Here is a 6,477-nt window from a genome sequence, read left to right on the forward strand (position 1 = left end):
CGAAATTGGCCTGTCTGATTGAAGGGATAATTGAAAGTCTTTGGGAACCTCACTTACGCAATTCTCATGGGGATTCCAGATTAGAAAGATTTTTTTTTTTTGTATTTTAGTTGTATTTGATAACTTCCCAGTTGAATTCACATTCCTTTGTGACATACATCCATATAAATTTGAGGTCCCTTTTCTGAAATTACACTAAAATTCCTCATGCTTGCCTGTAACTTTGTCAACTGCTGATGAGAGAACACTTACAAACACATGCCACTATTTATGCACACTTACTTTTTCTTGAAAGAAGCAAAGTGGCTCAAAGAGGAACAAAGCTCAAGAACGTAGACACAAACCAAGTAAGACTAAAGATGTTAACTTCATCAGTCTCTTGCTCCCATCTAGTGTTAATTTTTGTTCACTCTTTAGACAGGGTGTCACTGTCCAGCTCAGGACAGCCTGCTGGAGTCCCAGGCCCATCAGCTTCTCCTCTCTCAAATACCTGACTACCCTCAGTGTGTCTGAGTTTAAACTCTTCCAATGTTAAATGGAAGGCTGCCATGGATGGAGATACTGTCACAATAAGAGTCTAGAATGGAGAGGTATAAGGCAAGCACACAGCACACTGGCTGCTGGCCATGCACACACTCCAGGTAGACCAGTCTACCCAGGCTTGCTGGGCTCAGAGGCTGACCTGGACCTTGTAGGTCATTCTTACTTTATTGGGTTTTCAGTTGCTTGTTTCACTATTTTGTAATTATGGCAAGGTTAGAGGTTTAGTTAGTCTAAGAATGCTTAGCCACACCTCAAACTGTATGACTCAAAGATCCTTCTGAACATATGCCTAATTTCCACCTACAATTATTTTAAAGATATATAGTAAATCAACTGAAAAGAGGGGTAGGGTATGGGGGCTAAGGACTGCCACCACCCTTGGGCATAGCACTGATGAGTGAGTTGCTCAATGGTGGTTAGGACCAGCTAGTAAGTCTTCTCCAGGAAGGCCTTGCAGCACCTAAGGCATTGCTGGTACACCACCTCGAAGTCAGAGTCATTGCCATAATAGGGATCTTTAATAATGAGTTGTTTCTGTGGATCATAGCTTCCAAGTAGCTCAATTTTAGCTTTGCAGTTTTTAACTTGATTATTTCTTCTATTCAAATGTCTCAGATTGCTTTCATCCATACATAGTATATAATCGAATGTGGCAAAGTCTTCTTTTGTAATCTGCTGTGCAATGTGTTGCATGTGGATGCCATGTTTTCTCATGCAGTTCTGCCCTCGATAGTCAGGGGGTTCCCCACTTCATAGGTGGATGTAGCCGCACTGTCTATCCTCCAATTATCTGAAACGTTTTCATCAGCTACCAATTTTCTGAACACTGCTTCTGCAATGGGTGACCGGCAAATGTTACCAAGACACACGAAGAGCACTGACTTGGACCCAACCTCTGCCATGTTTCCGTGTAGACCCTGGCGCCCAGAAACCGCGTCTAGAAAGATTTTTAAAACAAAACATTTTGCATTAATTGTTTAAGAATAGACACAGGCAGTGTAGGGGAATGCCAGGGCCAGAAAGTGGGAGAGGGCGGGGTGGCGGGCATGGGGAGGGGGGAGGCAACAGGGGTTTGTTTTTGTTTGTTTTTTTGTTTTTTGGAGGGGAAACTGGGAATGGAGAAATTCGCATGTAAATAAAGAAAATATCTAAAAAAAAAAAAAAAAAAAAAAAAAAAAGAATAGACACAGGGCTGGAGAGATGGCCTAAGAGATAAGAATACTGGCTGCCCTTCCAGAGGTTCTGGATTCATTTCCCAGCAATCACGTTTGCTCAAAACCATCTTCTGGTGTGTCTAAAGACAGCAACAGTGTACCCATATACATAAATAAATCTTTAAAAGAAAAGAATAGATATAATATGTTGGTTTAAAATTTTGTGATTAGTCAGTAGAAACAATTTTAATATTTTAGGCTTAAATTTTCTTTGATTTTTGAGATTAAAACTATAGTGCTCTCCCTTTCCTTCCTTTCCCCTAAATACTTCCATACATCTCTCCCTGCTCTGTTTTAAATTCATAGACCCTTTTAAAATTAATTGTTGATATATATATATATATGTATATGTATGTATATATATATATTTACACAAACATTTTTCTAATGTTTATTTATATGTGTGAGTATTTTGTCTGCATACAGATCTGTGTACTATGTGCATGCCTGGTGAAAGGAGAGGCCAGAAGGAGCCACCCGATTCCTTGAAGTTATAGACAGTTATGAACTTACTTGTGGGTGTTGGGAAAGGAACTGAGATCCTCTGAAAATGTAGGCAGTATATTTAACCAACTTCTGTAGTTTTAAATCTATATTGTTTAATGCCATTCTTTTTCTATTGTTCTGAGATAAATGTGTTTTTATTCATTATATATTTCTTTAGCAACAGAAGTCCAGACATGCTGTCTAAAATGTCACTTTTTTAGAATACTTTCTCTATCATTACATAGTCATTACTTAGGGGAAAAACAGATTCTCTGTATCCTTGACAATAAAATCTGTTATACTTTAAAGTAAAATGTTCAGGAGAAAAGACATTGTCTCAAGTATTACTGACCTAATGGCCAACATATTCATTTTCATTAGCTGAAGAATAGAAAGATAAAGTCATTGACAGTTGACAAAATACATTACTTTCTCAATCTTTCAAATGCTGTTGACTATGTCACAAGGAAAGTATTTAATGCTCAACCATTTGTTATAAATTATGTTTGATCAGCTTAGAAAAGGTTAAGTAAATATAACTACATTAACAGGCTTCTGCTTACTATAGAATGTTTATGCACTTTTATAGATATTTTATGCATGTGTCAAGGATGTGAACTCTCTAATAAATGGAGATAATACTGTGAGTGCACTTGAAAACAGAAGGTATTTTGTTTTCTGAGATTTTTGTTGTTAGGAAATATTTGAAATCTTTTCAAAGATTCTCATGTAGTTTAGGCTGGCCTTGAATATACTGCATAGGTGACAGCCTTAACTCCTGACCTTCCCTGCTTCTTCTGCCTCCTATATGCTGTGATCACAGCCATACATTACCACACCATGCTAAACTGTGTTTAAAATTACAATATAATTAGCACATATCCTCAAGACCTTTATCTTGCATAGGAAAATATTTTGTTATTGTTGTTTCTAGTAAAAACATTTGAAAGTTTCACAAGAACATTAAACTCTTTGGTTCTTAGTGTTCACATTGTTTTAGTTTTCTCATTCCTATAACAGAGCACCTGACAAAGCATCTTAAGGAATAAAAGAAGGGTTTATTACAGTCACAGTTAAAGGGTATAGTCCATAATGGCAGGAAAGTCATTGTGGCAAGAGGTTGAGGTTGAAAGTCTTAGTTTATCTTTGGGTACTTCCATTTGTTTCATGAGCTAGAAGTCTATACTGAAGAAGGAAGGGGTGGGGGGAGACTGAGAGAAAGAGAGAGGGGAAGGGGGGAGGGAGGGAAGGAGCAAGGGAGAAGAGAGAGATCTCCATCATTTATCTCTCTATAATTCTTGATTGAATACACAATGTGACCAGCTCCCTCTTTTGTTCTCTTTCTCTCTGTCTCTCTATCCTTTCTGTGTCTCTCTGTCTCCCTTTTCTTCCCCTCTTCTTAAGTACAGACTTCTAGCTCATAAAATGGGTCCACCCAAAGTTAGTCTTTATCAATTAACTTACTCAAGATAACACCTTTTATACACTCTCATAGTCTAGCTCTATATAGATAATACCTCACAAATATCCAGAAACTTGTCCTAATCATGGTGTTTAATCCTGAAAGTTCACAACCAACATTAACTCTCTTACATCTACTGTTATATTATTATTTTATAATATTTATCTCATCATTTTGATAGATTTTATAAGCCACAAGATGTCATTTAGCAGGGCAGTGGTGGTGCACGCCTTTAATCCCAGCACTTGGGAGGCAGAGGCAGGTGGATTTCTGAGTTCGAGGCCAGCCTGTTCAACAGAGTGAGTTCCAGGACAACCAGGGCTACTCAGAGAAACCAAAACAAGAAACAAACAAACAAAAAAAACCCTAGAAACAAAACAAAATGAAACAAAAGATGTCATTTAATAATCTTTAAGGTGGTATGTATTTTATGTAAAGTATTAGTAATGTCACATAATGCCTGTATAAAAACTTAAAGAACATTGTTTCTAATCAAAGGAAAAAATGGTAAATGCCTTGGGCCATTCTTAAATAATAACAATATCCTTTCCTCCTTATTTGAGGGTTGTGTTGAATATTTAGGGATAATGACAAATATCCTGTCATTATCCCTTCTTTGACTTTTCTTATTGAGAGCATATAAATTCTCACATGTGACACTTTAAAAACAATTATATTTTTATCACACTGAACTCTTAGACAAGTGCAGAGCCAAAGATGTACCCGGTCTAGTACATAGAGTTGGTCTCCTCCACCGCAAAACCTTAACTAATAAACATATTTTCCTTAAAACAGTAAAATAAAATAAAGCAAACCAAAGCAATCCATAAAATATAACTTGAATTCTATCAATATGCCACAGGATCCTTAAACAAAAATAGAAAACCCTTTGTGCTCCTTTGGAGATTTTTAGGTCTACCTATAATTGTTTGTCTTTAGAGCATATGTGCCTCATAAAAGGAAGCATAAACTTTTGTTTTCATAGCCAGATGAAAAATAAACCTTTGCTTCCTTGTATACAATATTCCTTGTTGTCAAATGATACTTATTAGGTTTAATGCCATTAAGATTAGAAGCAATGTAGTCCAAATCCTCAGGGGACTATGAAGTAGGCTTTGCTTATGTGGCCTATACCCAAATTAGGTTTTTGAAAAATAAGCAATGCAACAATAAATTAAAAGCTGAGTAAACTGTCTCTTGAGGAATATAAACTATTCCTTGGGAAAATTTTTAAAAATCTTTACTATATACTCTTTCCATATATAAATTAGGTTAAATGTCCTAAATTGTTGTTTAACATTCTAATTACTATGCGTGATAAATGTCAATGAGGACACAATTGTCTTGAGGGCAAGATTTCATTTGGCTATTGTAAATGTTTACAGAGCTTGTTGTAACTAACTGACAATTCAAACAGATTATCTAGAGTACTATACTCAATATTTTCATTAATTCTGAAGAGAACATAAAGAAAACTAGAATTTAATTCTCAAAAACATCTTCAAAGAAAGAATGAACAGGTTCAAATAACTATATCTTTTCCATATCATCTGCATCATGAATGACCAGGGTGTTTGAATACAATTGATTATTAAGTGATTTTTCATGCTTCCCTTATTTCTATGGACTTTAAAATGTATAATTTTTAAAATGTAAAAGTCATGCCCAAGTGAGGATGCCTAAGTCCCACTTGGGAGAGAGAAGAAAGCAATCACAAAGGGAGAAGGAGGGAGGGTCTTGGGAGGGAAAGTGGAGAGAGGTACCTGATCTGGTATTGGGTGAGGGAAAAGGACTGAAGAACTGAGGGCCAACAGAAACAATAGAGACAGGTAACCTCTGGGAAATAGGAGGTTGGGGAACCTTTCAGAATGCATCAGATACCTGGGAGGTGAGAGACTCTCAGAACTAAAAGGGAAGAAACCTTAGATGAAATGCCAGACAGTAGAGAGAGGGAATTAATAGAGCCCACCTCCAGCAGGAATACAGGACATCAAGTGAGGGATGGGGTTGCCATCCCACAGTCACAACTCTGACCCATAATTGTTCCTGTCTGAAAGGAATGGAAATGGAGAGGAGCCTGAGGAAAAGAAGGTCCAGCAATAGGCCCAAAGTGGGACAACTCAAGGGGAGGTCCCAAGGCCTGATACTATTACTGAGGCTATGGAGTGCTAACAAAAAGGGACCTATCATGATTGCCTGAGAAAGACCCAACAAGCAACTGAAAGAGTCAGATGCAGATATTTGCACTCAACCAATGGACAGAAGCAGTTGACCCCTGTTGTTGAACTAGGGGAAGGCTGAAAGAAGCCGAGGATAAGGGTGATCTTGTAGGAGGGCCAGCAGTCTCAATTAATCTAGACCCCCCAAATCTCTCAAACACTGGACCACCAACCAGGCAGCACATGCCAGCTGACATGAGCCCTCCCCAAACACACGCAGTAGAGGACTACCAGGTCTGTGTTCTTTCAGAGATGGTGCACCTAATTCTAAAGAAACTGGAGGACCCAGGAAGTTTAGAGGTCAGGGAGGGTGGGATTGGGGACATCCACTTGGAGATAGGGGTTTAGGGAGGAGGTATGGGATGTGGAACAGTCAAATGGTGGATGGGCGGGGATAAAAATGGAATGTAAAATTTAAATTAATTAAAAATAGAAAAGAAAAAATTTAAAAGTCAGAAATTTTAGTGATATTGGCATATTTCTTGCTCTGATACAGAAATTAAATTGTCATTGAATACATATGTTATACCTATGAATCTAATGGGACTAACTG

General features: G+C 37.6%; 1 pseudogene; it reads right to left on the reverse strand.

Annotated features, from left to right (window-relative positions):
- Positions 1-695: 695 nt before the first annotated feature.
- LOC116082109 lies at positions 696-1,445 on the reverse strand (annotated as a pseudogene).
- Positions 1,446-6,477: the final 5,032 nt, after the last annotated feature.

This window comes from Mastomys coucha, unplaced genomic scaffold (assembly GCF_008632895.1).
Source record: "Mastomys coucha isolate ucsf_1 unplaced genomic scaffold, UCSF_Mcou_1 pScaffold7, whole genome shotgun sequence".
Taxonomy (NCBI): domain Eukaryota; kingdom Metazoa; phylum Chordata; class Mammalia; order Rodentia; family Muridae; genus Mastomys; species Mastomys coucha.